This window comes from Nicotiana tomentosiformis, unplaced genomic scaffold (genome assembly GCF_000390325.3).
Source record: "Nicotiana tomentosiformis unplaced genomic scaffold, ASM39032v3 Un00219, whole genome shotgun sequence".
NCBI lineage: Eukaryota > Viridiplantae > Streptophyta > Magnoliopsida > Solanales > Solanaceae > Nicotiana > Nicotiana tomentosiformis.
Window position 1 is genome coordinate 15,046 of NW_027174778.1, and position 19,489 is coordinate 34,534.

Here is a 19,489-nt window from a genome sequence, read left to right on the forward strand (position 1 = left end):
TGACAATTAAGACCAAAACAGTAAATTCATGTCCAGTTCAACTAAAACAGAAGATAATATCTCTCAGTTAGTTACCTCAATCCAAGCAAATCTCTACTCCAACACACTCTTGCCTCGCAAAACGGCCTCTGAATGCCTCGAATCTTGCCTCGCAAACCCTTGTTTTAATAATCTGCCCAGCACTTCCGCTTCTGCGGCGTCGTAGAAGTGACATCACACACGCATTTTTGGCTCATTCCGCTACTGCGGTCCCTCACTCCACTTCTGTGTACTCGCTTCTGCGAGAACCCAAGCCGCCTCTGCCGACCAAGCCCATCTGCCCAGTTTTGCTTTTGCGGTTCCCCTGCCGCATCTGTGGTCACACAGATGCGGAACTCACTATCGCACCTGCGCGCCTTCCGCTTCTGCGCACCTCTCACCGCACATGCGGCCACGCAGGTGCTGAAAACTCCTCACACATGCGACCCCCTGCACACTCCCCTCCAACTCGCACCTGCGCAAGCCAGCCCGCACCTACGATCAAAGCTCCACAGGTGCGGTTACACCAGTAGAGGTCCAACTTCAGCAATCACTCAACTTCAACTTTTGATCCGTTAACCATCCGAAATCAACCCGAGGCCCCCGGGACCTCAACTAAATATACCAACAAGTCCTAAAACCTCATACAAACTTAGTTGAGCCCTCAAATCACATCAAACAACTTCAAAAACACGAATCGCACCCCAATTCAAGCCTATTGAAACTAAGAAAATTCAACTTCTACAAATGACGACGAAACTTATCAAAACAGGTCCGATTGACCCCAAATTTTGCAGACAAGTCATAAATGATATTACGAACCTACTCCAACTTCCGAAATTGAAATTCGACCCAAACAAAGTTACAATCAAGAACATTATTATTTGTCGTGCATTGATGATCTATTTGACCAGCTTCAGGGAGCGAGGGTGTTCTCTAAGATTGACTTGAGGTCTGGGTATCACCAGTTGAAGATTCGGGACTCGGATATTCTAAAGACAACATTCAGGACTCGTTATGGTCATTATGAGTTCCCCATGATGTCTTTTGGGCTGACCAACGCCTCGGTAACATTCATGCATCATATGAATAGTGTATTTCAGCCTTATCTCGACTCGTTTGTCATAGTGTTCATTAATGATATCTTGGTGTACTATCGTAGCCAGGAGGAATATGCCCAGCATTTGAGGATTGTGTTGCAGCGGTTGAGGGAGGAGAAGCTTTATGCTAAGTTCTCCAAATGTGAGTTTTGGCTTAGTTCGGTGGCGTTCTTGGGGCACGTGGTGTCCAGTGAGGGTATTCAGGTGGATCCGAAGAAGATAGAGACGGTTCAGAGTTAGCCCAGACCATTCTCATCTATATAGATTCAGAGATTTCTTAGCTTGGTAGGTTATTATCGTCGTTTCATGGAGGGTTTCTCGTCTATTGCATTGCCTTTGACCAAATTGACCCAAAAGGGTGCTGTTTTCATTTGGACGGATGAGTGTAAGGAGAGCTTTCAGAAGCTAAAGACCGCCTTGACTACAACTCCAGTTCTAGTTTTACCTTCAGCTTCAGGCTCTTATACAGTGTATTGTTATGCTTCTCGGATCGGTATTGTATGTGTTTTGATGCAGGAGCGTAGAGTGATTGCTTATGCTTTGCATCAGTTGAAGCCCCATGAGAAGAACTACCCTGTCCACGATTTGGAGTTAGCTGCCATTGTTCATCCTTTGAAGATTTGGAAGCATTATATCTACGGTGTGTCTTGTGAGGTGTTTACAGATCATCGGTGTCTCCATCACTTGTTCAAACAGAAGGATCTACATTTGAGGCAGCGGAGATGGTTGGAGCTACTAAAGGACTATGATATCACTATTCTGGATTATCCCGGGAAGGATAATGTGGTTACCGATGCCTTGAGTAGAAAGGCGGTGAGTATGGGTAGCCTTGCATTCATTCATGTTGGTGAGAGACCTCTTGCAGTTGATGTTGAGGCCTTGGCCAACCAGTTCGTGAGATTAGATGTTTCGGATACCAGTCGGGTTCTAGCTTGTGTAGTTTCTCGGTCTTCCTTATATGATCGCATCAGAGAGCGCAAGTATGATGATTCCCATTTACTTGTCCTTAAGGACACGGTTCAGCATGGTGATGCCAGAGATGTTACTATTGGGGATGATGGAGTATTGAGGATGCAAGGTTGGATTTCTGTGTCTAATATGGATGGGCTACATGAGTTGATTCTTGAGGAGGCCCACAGTTCGCGGTTCTCCATTCATCCGGGTGCCACAAAGATGTATCAGGACTTAAGGCACCATTATTGGTGGAAAAGAATGAAAAAGGATATAGTGGGGTTTGTAGCTCGGTGCCTCAGCTGTCAGTAGGTGAAGTATGAGCATCAGAGACCAGACGGATTGCTTCAGAAGTTAGAGATTCTAGAGTGGAAATGGGAGCGGATCACCATGGATTTTGTAGTTGGCCTCCCACGAACTTCGAGAAAGTTTGATGCTATTTGGGTGATTGTGGATCGGCTAACCAAGTCCGCACACTTCATTCCTGTTGGGACTACTTATTCTTCGGAGCAGTTGGCTGCGATTTACATCCGAGAGATTGTCCGCCTCCACGGCGTGCTAGTGTCCATCATTTCAGATCGAGGCACACGGGTTTGGAGAGACGTGTAGCGAGAGTTGGGTACCCAAGTTGAGTTGACGTTTCACCCTCAGAAGGACGGACAGTCCGAGCGCACTATTCATATATTGGAAGACATGCTACGCGCTTGTGTCATTGATTTTGGGGGTTCATGGGATCAGTTTCTGCCGCTCGTGGAGTTTGCCTACAACAACAGCTACCAATCGAGTCTTCAGATGGCTCCATATGAGGCTTTGTATGAGAGACAGTGTAGATCTCCTGTGGGTTGGTTTGAGCTGGGTGAGACTAGGCTATTGGGTACTGACTTGGTTCAGGATGCTTTGGACAAGGTTAAATTGATTCAGGATCAGCTTCGCACGGCGCAGCTTAGACAGAAGAGTTATGCTGACAGGAAGGTCCGTGATGTTTCTTACATGGTTGGGGAGAAGGTTCTGCTCAAGGTTTTACCCATGAAGGGTGTTATGAGGTTCGGGAAGAAGGGCAAGTTGAGCCCTCAATATATTAGGCCATTTGAAGTACTTCATAGGATTGGAGAGGTGGCTTACAAGCTTGCCTTGCCACGTAGTTTGTCGAGTGTGCATCCAGTATTTCATGTTTCTATGCTCCGAAAGTATGTCGGTGATCCGTCTCATGTTTTGGATTTCGGCACAGTTCAGTTGGATGGTGATTTGACTTATGATGTGGAACCGATGACCATTTTGGATTGATAGGTTCGAAAGTTTAGGTCATAGGACATAGCTTCGACGAAGGTGCAGTGGAGAGGTCATCCAGTTGAGGAAGCTACTTGGGAGACCGAGCGGGAGATGCGGAGAAAATAGCACGGACAACTCACGTGCTATAGTATCAATATCTGGATCTGCACGGACAACTCACGTGTTATAGTATCAATAACCTCACATCAGGCCCTCGACCTCACTCAGTCATCAATCTCTCCAGTCTCTCGGGCTCACTATGTCATGAACCTAGCCCAAAATGATGATGTGATGTATCAACAATTAACAACAGGGACTAAGATATAATATGCAATGAACGTATATGACTGAGTATGAAATTATAATTTAAAAATATAATTTGACAGCAGAAATGACCTCAGTGGGTCCTAATTATACCAGCATTTGCCTAAGCATGATTTCTAACATGAGTCACAGCTCAGTTTCTCTAACACATGACAAATACTGGGAAAAATACAAGTTAATTAACTACACAGCTCTACAGAATAGACTCAGTCTCAATTTTTACGGTGCGCGCCCATACGCCCGTCACCTAGCATGTGCGTCACCTCCAAACAAATCACATAACACGTAATTCAGAGTTTTATACCCTCAACACTAAGTTTAGAAGTGTTACTTACCTCGAACAAGCCTAATCCAACACCGAGTAAGCCAAGCGATGCTCCAAAAATGCCATCCCACGCGTACCGACCTCCGAACGGCTCAAAACTAGCCAAAAGGAACTCAAATACATCAAATAAAGCCTAAGAAAACAATTCCAAATAGTAAAGGTTGAATCCTTAATCAAAAGCCCAAAATCAGCCAAAAGGTCAACCCGGGCCCGTGCCTCGGAACCAGATGAAACTAACAAAATTCGATAACTCATTCAATTACGAGTCCAACCACTAGTTTTACTCAAATCCAGCTCCAAATCGATGTTCAAAACTTAAAAATTCACATTATGAAACTTTAGGCAAACCCTCCCAAATTCCCCCCAAAATTCCTCTTTAAATTCACAAACCAATTACCCAAAACGAAGATAGATTCATGGAATATAATGAAAACCAAGTGTAGAACACTTACCCCAGTCCTTGTGATGAAAATTGCTTCAAAAGTCGCCACAATCCGAGTCCCACATCTCAAAATATGATAAAAGAACCAGAACCTCGATTTTTATAGCTTCTTCCTAGCGGTTTTCGCATATGCGGTCAAAATGATGCATCTGCGACCTCCGCTTCTACGGATAAAATCTCGCCTCTGCGAAGCCCCATGAAAACCGTCCCTTTCGCACTTGCGGACATTTTCCGCTTCTGCACACGGGCAGGTGCGCCAAATAATTTTTGCTTCTGTGCCACATGCCGCTTCTGCGGTCGGGTCGTTACATCCTCCCCCACTTAGACATACGTTTGTCCTCGAACGTGCCAAGAGTCATTCCAAAGTTATCAATCCTCCATGTAACCTTACCCTGCACATACCCGGGGGTGAACCCACGTCACCCTATTCCATATAGGCCTGACAACCCAACATAACTTAAGATCATTACTTCAACCTAAGCCCGTAAACCACATAATCCAATTTCCAACATCCGAAATTTTCTATAAGTCCCGAATCTCGCATCTATACACTGTATTAGTGTGAACCGACTGCATCAAATCATAACCATAACCTAGAACAAAATCACATGATATACCACATAACTCAAATACTAATAGCAATTACTTCCGATCACAATTGCTACTCAAAACAACTCATTATCGGTAATAACCTCATTTCAAACAAAACCTCATTCAAAAACCTTCGTACACTGTCGACGATGAAATAAGCACGCAGAAACTCATAACCACTCATCAGTTCAACAATCCATGGAGCACCCTCTCCTTTGACAAGAACTATAGCCAATTTCTAAGCCGATCAGTGATATTAACGTTCCAAATATGCTGCAAACAAATCTGATGGCACCCATTCTAGGTCCAATGACCTCATTTTATCAGGCCCAACTATCCTATCAACATGCCACACCAATACTACCTAGAATCACGACCTGTGCAATCCGTGCACAATAAGCAACAACTCAAATGTACCCAAAATGGAAAATGACTCAAACAAGAGAACCATCCCACATCTTCAACAAGTACCATCACAACCGCAATGCTACAAAGACATCTTACATAGTAGTACCAATATGCACGAATCTAACACAAAGGATCATATCTCAACATGCGTGACCCAATCCAAACACTAGTCTATATGAAATACCTCAAGCCACCATGCTTAAAATCAACAACCACGTGCAATTTGACGCCTAGTAACAAATGTGCATGATCGCAACCACCGAGAAGAAAATAGCACCATACATCATAACCGGACAAAGGCCATAACCAAAGCGTAATCAACCATTCTGAACCCCAATAACCATTCTGCTCGAATTCTGCTATAAGGCCCAAATAGGACCGCACTATGTGTGCATATAAACAACAAATCCAAACCCCTAGTGGCATAGAAAAGTAACACATAGATCATATCAGAGCACGAATAATCTCCACTCTAACTGAATGGCACATCCCCCAACAATAGCAGTATGTAGTCGACCAACATGACCCGATGTAGAATACAAATCCTCGTTGGGCCTACCAATGGGCCCAAAATCAACTATGGTCATCCACAAATAGATAAATAATCCTCCGAAAGTCCATAATGACCTAACCATAACATATACTATCATCTGGATAGCTTTGGCCACGTTTTCACAGTCCACAACCACAAATAGATCTGCTTATGAGAACTCCTGGTCTCCGAATCCGTAGAATACACGAATCACCATATCAACTCCACCGCCCGAATGTCTAACACATCTCTCATACACGATCATCCCACGAGGAATACTTCTAAAATTCTTCCGTGCCACATAACAAAATCTGAATATCAACAGCCAATCAACCATGTGAGTACCGCAATACCAATTAAGTATCCGTATGTCAGCACTTAGTGCACTTTCTGAAATGTACGCTCTCCTCAGGAAATACCAAGTGGTAATATCATTCATCTAGTCATCTGAAACCGCCCATGTTGTCTAAGAATTCATGCCCTTCCTTTCAAAACTAAACTGTGACCTTGCACACTCAAATGTTAATTCCCCACAACATACCGCATCTATCATGAATATGAATAGTACGAGAGTCTCATAATCAATTCTGAGTCACAAGCAAACTACATACTCAATTAGCTAGAAACCTTCTATTGGATCTCATCCAGGAGAAAATCACAACACGCAACATGCTCCTCATGCCGGTAGGAAATATCCATCTCAAACCGTGGTAGCAACCATCGAAACTCTTTGAAACCCATTAACACGCAACCAAGCCATCAGAACCGAATCCCTCTAACTCAACCAAGCCATGCAGGTCTCCAAACCCAAGAGTATTGCCATAAAACACCTGTAGAGACTCACCACATCATAAATACCCCAAGGAACCAATTGTATTTATTGCCTTGCTGCTCCAACCTAATATCAATTTGTACTATTCCTCTGAGTTCCTTCTGAATTACCCTCAAGGTGACACTTCTTATTGCCAGAACACCACGATCCTTAACCAAAACTCACCCCGCGAGATCCTAAAATAAAACAACACCATCCTAAGGCCCATAAGGCATTGTATTCCCTCTTAAGCACCCCAAAAGTGCCACAACCGAGAAACGCACTCTAAAGAGACCTTCTGTAAATCCCAAACTATTTCCTTCACCTTACTGATGCTGAAATGTAGAATCCATAATAATATAGAAATGCCACAATCCTCGACACCATCCAACTTAAATCTCACATTCTAGCCATATACAAATTTGCAAAATTCTCAATTGCTACATATAAATCTTGAACCCATTAGAACCTTCTCGAGAGTCATCCACTCTGCTCAAATCTCAATTGCACCGGCCAAACGGGTCGAACGACATGTGCCCCATTAGAACAACAACACCCAAAGAAGTAATCTACACCTTTAAGAAACCGAGCAATTTCCTACTGCATGCGCACTACATCTTTCACGAATAACGACTCAATCATTCCATGATTTTCATATACCCATAAGGTGTAACATAACCCGTATCCAGAAATTCCTTTACTCGAGTCATCCTTCATCTCAACCTCTGCAAGTCATAACCGATCCACAAGTATGCTTCAGACCAAAACCGATACTACACGTAACCATGCAATCAAATCGTTGATAGCAAACTCCCCCGCTTAACTCAATGCCATAGAATAGAACATCTGATAACTCACCAAACCCATACTCTATTACTGCCATAATACCGCAGGAAGATTCAACTAAATCCTCAAAAGCTCACATAACACAAACCATATAGTACCTCAAATAATCTACTAAGCTCACATACATCCACATGACGATCATGTCAACTTTCTCAACCAAATTCAAATTCAAATCTTAACACATATACCCCGTTGGTAGAAAGAAAACTCTCCACATAATATTATAAGGATCACACCTCCGTAGATTACTCTGCAGGAGATAACCCACCTGCTTAGCCTAAAATTAACATCTATACCCTTTCACAGCAACAATTACTACACCATCACTGAATCTTCCTGAGTCTGAACTCACAACAAGACATGAAAATCTAATTCACTCCATAATTAATCAACACGAAAAATCTTTCAACACACTCATAACTTGAGGCTATAAGTCACATCAAGACAGCAATCAAGCACCCCATAGTCCTTCTTACATCCCAAGCAAACTAACCTCGTCACAATCAAACCATCTGAACACATTCCGCAATCGCATCATGCTCATCATATAGCCATCCGGCCACTCATCGAGTCACAAATTCCACTCATAGGGACGCTATCGATCACATAAGTTCCCAAAAGACCGTGCCCACACAGCCGAAATCTACATGCTCGAGCTACAGTCAAAACCCGGTCTCAAGTCCTCCAGATTGGCCCATCATCAGCACCCAGAAATGACAACTTGCACCTCATCCATGGAATCACCAGCCGATACCGAGCGCTTACATGCGCACACGGATGCGTGGAGGGAATTCAAAGAGTTATGTTTCAAACTTAATCAATTCCGCACGATAAGGAAAGAAAGATGGGAAATTATCCTAAATTCCCTGTAGCCTCTCGAATATAGGTATGGATGTCATCATACCGATCCGCAAGACTCTACTAGACACTTGCTCATGACTTGTAGAACCTATGAACCTAGAGCTCTGATACCTCCTTGTCACGACCCAAAATTTAACTAGTCGTGATGACACCTAAGTCAACTCGCTAGGTAAGCCAAATAACAACTATAAAATTCCATGAAATTTAATAAGACAATTAAGTGAAAGAAAATATCTGAATCTTATACATTCCCTAAGGACTGGTAGTATAAATCATGAGCTTCTAAGATTATAATTTACCAAGCTGGTATGAAGTAAATACATCATCTGTTTGAAATGTACATAAATAATTTTTTATAAATATATGGCTATCATGAACAAGAAGCAGCTACAATCGGAACGCATGTACGTCTTTAAATCCCGCTCCCATCGATCACAGCAACATCAACATCCAATATCTGCACGCAAGGTGCAGAAGTGTAGTATGAGTACAACCGACCCCATGTACTCAATAAGTAACAAACCTAACCTTAGGTTGAAAGTAGTGACGAGCTGGAACACATGTCAAAGTCCAACACCAATAGCCAATAACATCTCATAACAATATAATAAAAGTGGTACAAAAAATAACTCAGAAATATAATGTTCATCTCGTTCACGGTTTAAGAAAATAGACATGCTTTTCAAGTATAACAATGAAAACCCAAATCTTTTACCGAAAGTACCAAAATATGAGAAGGTTTGTAAAATCATGATTTTACTTCCAAAACATTTCAACAGGTAAATGTTTCATTCTCAAAAGGCATGAGGAAAAGTACATTTATATGCCTAGATGCCAATGTGTATGAGAATTCATGCATGACGTGATACCGTACAACATGAGGAAAAATGCATCTATATGCTTGTATGTCAAGTGCGCATGTCGAATGTAGTACAACAGAGTGAACAACCATATGCATACTCTCAGAGTATCAATCCACTTAGTCCTCCCAATCACTCGGCACTCGCACTCGCACTCAATAGGTATATGCGCTCACTTTGGATGTGCAGACTCCGGAGGGGCTCCTTCAGCCCAAGCTCTATAATCCGCACGGACAATTCACGTGCTATAGAATCAATATGTGGATCCGTACAGACAACTCACGTGCTGCACGGATAACTCACGTGCTATAGTATCAATATCTGGATCCGCACGGACAACTCACGTGCTATAGTATCAATAACCTCACAATCAGGCCCTCGACCTCACTCAGTCATCAATCTCTCCAGTCTCTCGGGCTCACTATGTCATGAAACTAGCCCAAAATGATGATGTGATGTATCAACAATTAACAACAGGGACTGAGATATGATATGCAATGAATGTATATGACTAAGTACGAAATTATAATTTAAAAATACAATTTGACATCAAAAATGACCTCAGTGAGTCCCAATAATACCAGCATTTGCCTAAGCATGATTTCTAATATGAGTCACAACTCAGTTTCTCTAACACATGACAAATACTTGAAAAAATACAAGTTAATTGACTATACAACTCTACGGAATCGACTGAGTCTCAATTTCTATGGAGCGCGCCCACACGCCCGTCACCTAGCAAGAAGAAAGAGGACAGTACACAATGTTATGACTTCTGAGAGAGTGATACATTAAGCAAGAAGACAGTACACTAGGATACATTCATACTGCTATTCCTGAAGGTGCTTGAGGTTCACGGTTGGGGGGGAGGGGGGAGGGGGGATTTGGCTGAGATAGAGAAATTGGGGAGGGGGAAATGAACAATGTTATGACTTCTGAGAAAGGAATATCGCAGGGAGTAGGGTTTTTTCTGGGGAGATTTTCAGAGGGAAATTTTGGGGGGAAGTTTTGCAAAACAATTTCTCTTTTGAAATTAGTAAGTAGTAGTTTTCTTTTTTACCAAGGAAGGAAAAATAGTAATTTGTTTACATTTATTATAAATGTCACTAACTAAATGTCATTTTTGTTATTTTTAATTAAATGTCAGTATTTTTGTAACATTTTCTAATAAATGTCGATAAATTATCTTTTTTCCGACATTTATTATAAAGTCATTAATTAAATATCGTGGTAGCTCATATTTGTTGTAGTGTACCCACTCCAAAAGAACAAAACATTTATACCAAATTGCCATTTTACACAACTAAAAATTTAAATAACAGAAAAAATCATCTAAGTATTTCTTGCCAAACATATATATCAAAATCAGATAGAATTCCATACATGCATGTAGCAAATCTAGGCAATAAAAAAAAATTGAATCAAATATGGACAAACTTTCAGAAAAAATTAGAAGTGAAACCAGAACACGGTGCAAGAGAAAGAACCAAGAGAGAAAAGTTACCATACTAGAAGATTATAACAAGCAGAAGGTAAAAGCAAAAAAGGACAAAACTCATGAAAGAATTCTTAACATTGAAAGCGGAGAAAACTCCAACATAGAGATCCAGAGAAGCCCACAATAATTGAAAAACTTACCAAAACAAAAAGATTACATCTTGAATTCTTGAAATAGCGAAGCAAGTAGAAAATCACAAAGAGGAATTGAGGAGAGAGAATTGGAGTGGAGAGATGGATAATCGGAGAGTTTGTATCTGAAATAGTAAAGTACACGTGGTTTTGGTAAAGTAAAGGTGCGGTACACATGTCAATTCGCTAATAAGACAGGCTCAAATAAAAGTATAATACACAATGCATTTTGTACAATTCAGGATTGATGTGTTGTACAGCCTTAGCCGCTTATATATAGTAGTAATAGTAAAGTAATAATCAGACCACATATACAAATATACATCATGTTATCTAGTTAGACGCAAGCAGGCTCTGATACCAACTGATGAAAAGCAAGTATAAACAGTGGAAGCAAATAGCCAAGACCACTTGCATATAATATAGACAACACATAATCACTGATTTTACTCAAACATATCTCTTGAAGCATGACCGCTATCGCGAAAAGAGCCTTCAAGTCATCTTCCAATTCCACAGTCTTTTGTTGTGTGACCCGAATAATGCTCGGAATTAGCAAAATTCGTGTGGGCAGATTTCTCCTTGGAAAATCATGTAGTAAAAATATTTCCTCCTTATAGAATAAGACCCCTCAATATAGCCACAGGTTTTAGGGTTTAAAACCTTTTCCTAAACCTGTTGGGTCTTCCTTTTCCACCAAGAAATATAATTTTTTTTAATTCCTAATTATTCAGGCACAACAGGGACCACAATATCTAATTAACGAGACTTCTTATTATGGACTTAATTCAAAATATCTGAATTAATACTGCCATAATAAATTACGAATTATTCCACTAAAAATTCGTAACTGCACTTCTCAGTTCAATTTTGAAATTCTTTTATTAAACCTTATTTAGCTCCCCGTGTTAAGATTCAGATACTAATCAAATAAATTAAATTACTGACAATTTAATTCATTGATTATTTTCTTTAGACTTTTGCTTAACTTATATCATGTGACGGATACAAAATACACTTGCAGGGTTTACACATGAAAACTTATAAGCTTTCATAAAGGTGTATCATCTATCTCTAGACCAAGATATGGATTCCTTCAACTAACTATTATTTTGCCAATGTATATCATCATTGTCCAATTTACCAGGTATATAGACCCACAAAAATATCTCGCCTTTTAATAAATCAAAACAATAAATAATATACACAACCAATAACAATTATATCAAGATTAAGAGTATAAGTACGTTTAGTGGCTAGAGAAGTTATTTTATTAAGTCAGTATAAAATACTTATCCCTACTTGGTCCGTTCAATACATACAAATTGTACTAGCACAAGAAGTCAGAATTAAATTATTCCCATAATCAAGATATCTTTGACAAGTACCGAACGCAATGCTCCGGATGATAGTTTTATGGCCCATCTCTATGGGATGATGGATTTGCAGCTAAGGATAGGAGGTCAGCCAACCACATCTGAGGAGAGGACCTTATTGGAGCAGCGGTACCCGCTCAACGCTCATGGCCAGCAGCTGGTTGGGATAGGTGATGGCTACAGACTCCCCGATGATGAGGATATCAACACTCCTGAGCAGCCTTAGGTCGAGCCGGAGCAGTCAGATGATGAGGACGATGATGATGAGGAGGAGGAAGCACATGATGAAGAGTGGAGAGCCTCAGAGGATGAAGATGCAATTTGATCAGGGAGTTTCCTTGCACCCTACTCATTTTTCTTGTTTTGTCAATTTGTGTATGCACTGAGGACAATGCATGATCTAAGTGTGGGGTGGGGACTTGTAGAAATTACTTCTAGTTGTTTGTTTTGTTGTTTTAGTAAGTGTCGTTTTCGTTAGCAACTTGTTTTAGTTATTTGTTTTAAGAATTTGGTTTAGTGATTTGTTTTTGTTATTTGTTTAGTTATTAAAAAAAACATAACTGGACTCTTCCCGACGATGGATCTCCTAGATAGTTTTCCTGAGGGAAGTAAGTCTAGAGAAAAAAAAAGAAGATTTTTTTAGATAATGTAGTAATTCCCCCTTGGTTTTTCTTTGGGCCGCGGTTCTTTTCCAAGAGCTTTTAGTTGAACCGGGTGTAGTTAGTTTTAATTTTTAGTAGTAGGAACCACGAAGCTATGCATTTAATTGTAGCAATATCTCTTAGCTTTGTTATGCCTTGAGAATAGTTAGGACTATGGTCGTGACGCTTAGGCTCGGTTTTTGACTCTAGCATAAATACCTTAAATCGTAGATTCCTAATTTTGCTTAACTGCTTTGACTGGAGTGTCGCGATGAAACCAATCCTGAGTGAGTTATGTGCCATGTGTGTGAGAGTTTTGTATGTATTCTGTGCATTGCATTTGATGTCTAGAACTTGCCCTGTGTGTGCAAAGTGAAATAGTAGTCTTGTTCATTCTGAGAAGTGATATAGGCGTTTCTTTGTGAAGCCAGATATATATAGTTTACCCACCTAAAAGTTATGTAACGTAGTTAACCCCTTTGAGCCTGTAATCCTGTTTCTTTGGCAACCACACTACAAGCCTTACCCAATTGTTTGAATTAACCATCTATTTAAACCGTTTCACCTCTAATGAGCACTTGAATTGTTATGAACTTTGTAAAAGTAAAAGAGTGGGATGGTTGGTTTGGCTTTTGAGTGGAACTAATGAAATAAGGAGAAAGGTGCATTGTTTTGAAAAATTAAGAGCCGCTTGAATTGAAAAAGAAAAAAAAAGACAAAAATAGTTGTATTGCTATGAAAAAGAATATTCTTAGATAAGTGGTGACTCTTAGTGTAATTGTGCTTAAAGAAGTATGGGGTAATATATATTGATGTGAAGGTGGAGTTTTGGTTTGACATAAGTATGGGCTGGAATGTTAAAGTATATGTATTAAAGTGCCTAGGAAGGTGTAATCACTCACAAATCCAAATATATCCTACCCGACCCGCGGCGTACATTACAACCAATCAAAGTCCTATTTGATCTTAGACTAAATAAGATCGATTAATAGAGTATTACACTACGGGCAAGCCTATGGTGCATCATTTGTGGCATATGAATGTTATTTCTGAGAGCGAGTGAATTTTTTCCTATCTTGAGTTCCTACGTTCTTAAAATTCATCGTGTGTGGAACTGAGCTCTTTGTTGGGTGAGGGCACGTGATTCATAAAGGAAAGGTAATGTCATTGACCTCCATGTTAGACTAAGTAAGTAATTTGTGAATAAGTCATGGTATGTGAGTCAAATCTTGAGGCGAGGATATTACACCGTGGTGCTTAGACTATTTTAAATATTCTTGGTGCAAGGAGTTAAGGGAATTGCTTAGTGAGGTTGTGTCTATAAGTTGGTCCGATTGCTCGAGGACGAGCAATGTTTAAGTATGGGGTATTGATGTATGGCTATAATTCATGGTTTAGCACACTATTCGCCTTGTATTTTATATGCTTTAATGATAAATTACACTTTATTTACTCGTAATGAACGCCATTTTATGTGTGTAGGTGAATTGGAGATGAAAGTAGAGAAAAAGGGATACTTAAAAGTCGAAAGCGTGCTCGGGAGGAGTTGAAAAGGAGAAGCCGACGAAGCCAGGTACACTAAGCGTTATACCTGGCAAAGCCAGGCCTAGTGCAGGCCTTATACCTGGCGACACCAGGCTAAGGCCAGGTGATAAACCTGGCGAGGTGAGGCAGGAGCGAGATAGACCAGGCTTTATACCTGGCGACGCCAGGCTTGGGGCGAGGTACACCAGGCGTTAGGCCTCGCGAGGCCAGGTCTGGGCACTCACAGTCCGAGTTTTGAAGACTTATTTCGTCTCTAGGTTTGACTAGGACTTTTCCTACACGTTTAGGTCTTTTTCTACACATATAAATAGACCTAAAAATGCCATTTTGGGGGACTTTTGCAACCGGAGGCAAGAATAGCTTGTGGAATCACCTGTTGGGAGTTAGAATCATCGATTTCTATATCCTTTCATCTTTACTTGTACTTTAATTATGCAAAATATTTGGGATATTGTTACTATGAGTATGAGTAGCTAAAATTCCTAATCTAGGATTTTGATGGAACCTATTGAAGGATAATTTTCTTGTTACGTTAATATAAATTTGCCGTAGTATTTTCTCTATTTGTTCAACTATACTATTCATGTGGTTGATTGAAGGGCCCTCAATTAGCTGTGCCTATTTAGTATGTATTACTCGGGAGAGAGTGCATATTTAGGTAGTTGTTGAACAACATCACTCCTAACGTATATGAGGGATCAATACGAAGGGTTTAAAGGTAGGATTAGAGATAATGAAACCTTGGTGCGATCTGAGTGAGCCGTACTTAATGCCAGCTAGCGTAATTCGGCAGAATATGTCTAGTAAATTGTGGTAATTATTCGGGAGAGAGTTACGACAGTTATAGTGCTCATGATCGATAGAGAAGACTTAGGCGAATTTATAGAAAACGTAGCGGAAAAGATTCCGACAATAGGGAAAATCACAACCTTTGATCTTTCCAATTCTTGTTTACAAACCGTTCGTAGTTAGTCATTTGTTAGTGCATTTTCATTATGTAATATTTAGTTAATAAACATCCAAATTATTATTCAAATATTTCTGAAGATTGATTGCGTGAATTTATGCGGGTCTAGCAACTGTGGTTGATAGGTTAATTCCATGTGGGATTCGACTCCGGACTTATTAGCCAGAATATATTTGCGACGACCGCTTGTATTTTTTATAAGACATAGTTGGGCGTGATCACCTCTTCCATGTCAACATTCAAAATCAATTCAGCTATGAACAGACCATGTCCGCTTCACTTTGGGAAAAGATACAACTCATATCAGAAACTTTGATCAAGACATTTTGAAACTCATGTTAACAGAGATGAAATCTAGCAAATCGAGATCTAGGGTTTGAGAACAATCTAGAGAGAGAACCTGCAGATAAAGGAGAACCGTGGTTCAACAATGGGGAAGACAATGGCGCTGTGAGAGAGAGATCGTGTAGAGAGAAATAAGATACGGTGATTTTGAGAGGGAATAAACTGAAAGAATGAGAGAAAAAAATATTAGACAGCGTATTTAATGGCTTCACGGTAGGAAGTGACCATAAGTACATATTTTGTTATAAAAACTAAAAGGTAGCTATAGAAAATAATATTTTAAAGGGTTTTTATTTATAATAAATAGGGTATAAAGCTTTGCTATAAGAGGTAAAATTTTCAAAAAAAAAATCACTTCTTTTGCATCTTTACTGAATTTTGTATTTTAATTTTTCAACGTGAAATATCAGTGTGCTTCTTAATTTTTTTTTCCGGTTCACCAGTAGAAAAGAAAAAGGAAAAAAACAACTAAAGAAATGTAAATATTCAGAAATCAATGTAGATCGAACTAATAGATGCATGATATGTTTGTGCATATAGACTTTTCTCACTTGATCATTATATATATATATATAAATGGTTGTTTGCATCAAATTATCATTATATATATATATATATATAAATGGTTGTTTGCATCAAATTATATTAACTAATTAACATGGTTAAATGACTTAATAATATATATATATATAATTATTTTATTAAGTCATTTAACCATGTTAATTAGTTAATATAATTTGATGCAAACACCCAATGCAATTAATTTTACCGCATCCATGCGCGCATATCTTCTGAGTTAATGATATAGTTTTTTTTTTCCTTTCGACTATTGACATAATGAATACATTTGTGGTAATTAAGTTGACATACCTTTTTATCGGATGTCTCCAAAGTTACTGTCGACATACATATATTCTAGGATATCTCCTTTTGTTTCTTTTTTAATTTTGGTAATTATAGCTTGTTATACAAATTTGTTGTCTGAAAGATCAAATTAAAATTTGCAAGTGATACCACATTCATCTAATTATTGTATTAAATTGTAATAAATGTTGCAGGGGAGCTGGTGTAACGGTAACTTTACTGTCATGGATTATAATATTCTACACAATCTGGCAAATGGTGGAGATGCATGAAATGATACCAGGCAAGAGATTCGACAGGTACCATGAGCTTGGCCAATATGCTTTTGGTGATAAACTTGGTCTCTGGATTGTTGTACCCCAACAAATTATAGTTGAAGTTAGCACTTGCATTATTTACATGGTCACTGGTGGCAAATCCTTGAAAAAATTCCAAGAAATTCTTTTCCCAAATGCCAAACCTATCAAACTCACTTACTTCATTATGATTTTCTCCTCTTTCCAATTTGTCCTCTCTCACTTGCCAAATTTCAACTCCATCTCTTCTGTCTCCTTCGTAGCGGCGATTTTGTCCATGACTTACTCTGCTATAGCATGGACTGTATCAGATAATGTATTTATGTTTCTGAGTGCATTAGGAAATGTAGCATTTGCATATGCTGGACATAATGTAGTTCTTGAAATTCAAGCTACAATTCCTTCGACAGAAGATGCACCTTCAAAAAAAGCAATGTGGAAAGGTGTATTCACAGCTTATATTATTGTGGCCTTGTGTTATTTGCCTGTGGCTTTCATTGGATATTGGGTGTTTGGTAATGGAGTTGATGATAACATCTTGCTCACACTACATAGACCTACATGGCTTATTGCAACTGCTAACATTTTTGTTGTCGCTCATGTCATTGGGAGTTACCAAGTATCTTTCACTACTTTTAATTACGGTCAGACCTCTCTATAACAGCATCGCTATATAACAATCATTTACCGTAAAAGCCAAATTTTTATGGAACTAATTTTTATGCTATGTTATAATATATGTTTTCTATAACAACACTTCACTATAACAGCTAAAATAATTCGGAACAAATAAGGTTGTTATAGAGAAGTATGGCTACATGACAATACCATTCTTTGGTGGTTTGATGGGATTCTTTGGAGGTTTTGCTCTGGCACCAACCTCATATTATGTAAGTATATTTCATAGATAACTCATTAAATTTTCACTTCATTAAATCAGAAGTTATGACTATATAATACTCATATGACAAAGATATTTAACATTTACTATGTTTTTAATTTCTACCTACAACTTCCATGCATCATCTGGCTTATTATAAAAAAGCCCAGACAGTTTGGCTTGTCATGGTGTACGAACTGGGTAAGTTTACCAGAACTTGTAAATGTAACTATGTAATCATGAAATTTACTTGCACTTAGTGTTTACATCAAACTAATCAATAAAACTCAGCGATTAAAAATTAAAATGAGAGTGCATATAACTTCACCATAGTTAAGTTAAAAATATATTTATGAAAGACAAATATCTTACATATTTATTGATTTGATATAAACAGCGATGTCTATACAAATTATTTAGGGGAAAATATTTTATACACTCGATGATATGCATCAAAGCAATAAGTACATAACAAGCGTCTTTTGCATAAGATATAGCATCTTATCATTGTTAATAAATGTAGATTCTCACATCAATATATAAATTAATTGTTATAAATTAATATAATTTTGTACATGCACCGTTTCGTGCAAGCTTTTTCCCTACTTATCCCTATCTCTTATTTTTTCTCTCTTTATGTTGCAGCTTTGCATTATAGTGGGTGTACTTTTGACTCTAACATCTCCCATTGGTGGATTATGGAGTATCATCAAATCAGCCAAGACTTATCGCTTCTACACCTGATCGATACGGCCAATCTGAGTTTTTAGATGTTAAATTATGTGCTATATCCTGCCTGTTTATTGTAAGGCAGAGATGCAGAATTTTAGGATAATTCTTTCAGTTTCAGAAGAGCTTTTATATATGGAAGTTTGCTAAAGTTTGAATTGTAGTTTTTGGACAATTGAACAGTTTTTCTAATGAAAGTTCCATCACAGGGATAGAGGAGTTAGGCCAGACTCCAACATGCGTATTCCAAAAATCACAATTACACGAAGGAGGATATAAACCTTGACCTCAATTACAAAGTGTAGATTGGTGGAACCCAATCTAGTTTGTCGTTGATCACAAAGGAATTCTTTGAGAGTTGAGGACACCTTCTTACAAGTTGGATAGTTCATATCATACATTACTACATACAATCTAGTCATAAATACTCTAAGCAATGCACTGCCAAGAGATATCATCATTAACAACAAAATGATTTCTTTTGGGCTCGAATCGAAAATTTGGTAAACCATCCTGTTCTAAATTCATTGAAGCCCTAACATTTCTATGCAGTGAAACAATTTCATTGAAGATAGCACAATTATGTGAGTTTACTCCTAGGTTAGCAAGTTGATCTGCGACCATGTTGCCTTCTCTAAATGCGTGTGTAAACTTGAAATCTCCAGTCGTAGTTACCTCTCAAATTAAATATGCTCAATAATATGTTTGATTTGCCAAGAAGGTACCATCTTTCTATTAATTATGTTGACAGTAAACATTGAATCAGATTCCACATGAACTTTCAGAAAACCAGAATTACTACATAAACTTAATACCATGCAATAGTGCCTTGGCTTCTATTAAGCTGGCCATAGAATTCTGCAAAAGCCTTCATCATGT

At 38.9% G+C, this 19,489-nt stretch overlaps 1 pseudogene; it reads left to right on the top strand.

The window, feature by feature from the left end:
• Positions 1 to 1,424: 1,424 nt before the first annotated feature.
• On the top strand, positions 1,425 to 18,625 carry LOC138903955 (lysine histidine transporter-like 2; annotated as a pseudogene).
• Positions 18,626 to 19,489: the final 864 nt, after the last annotated feature.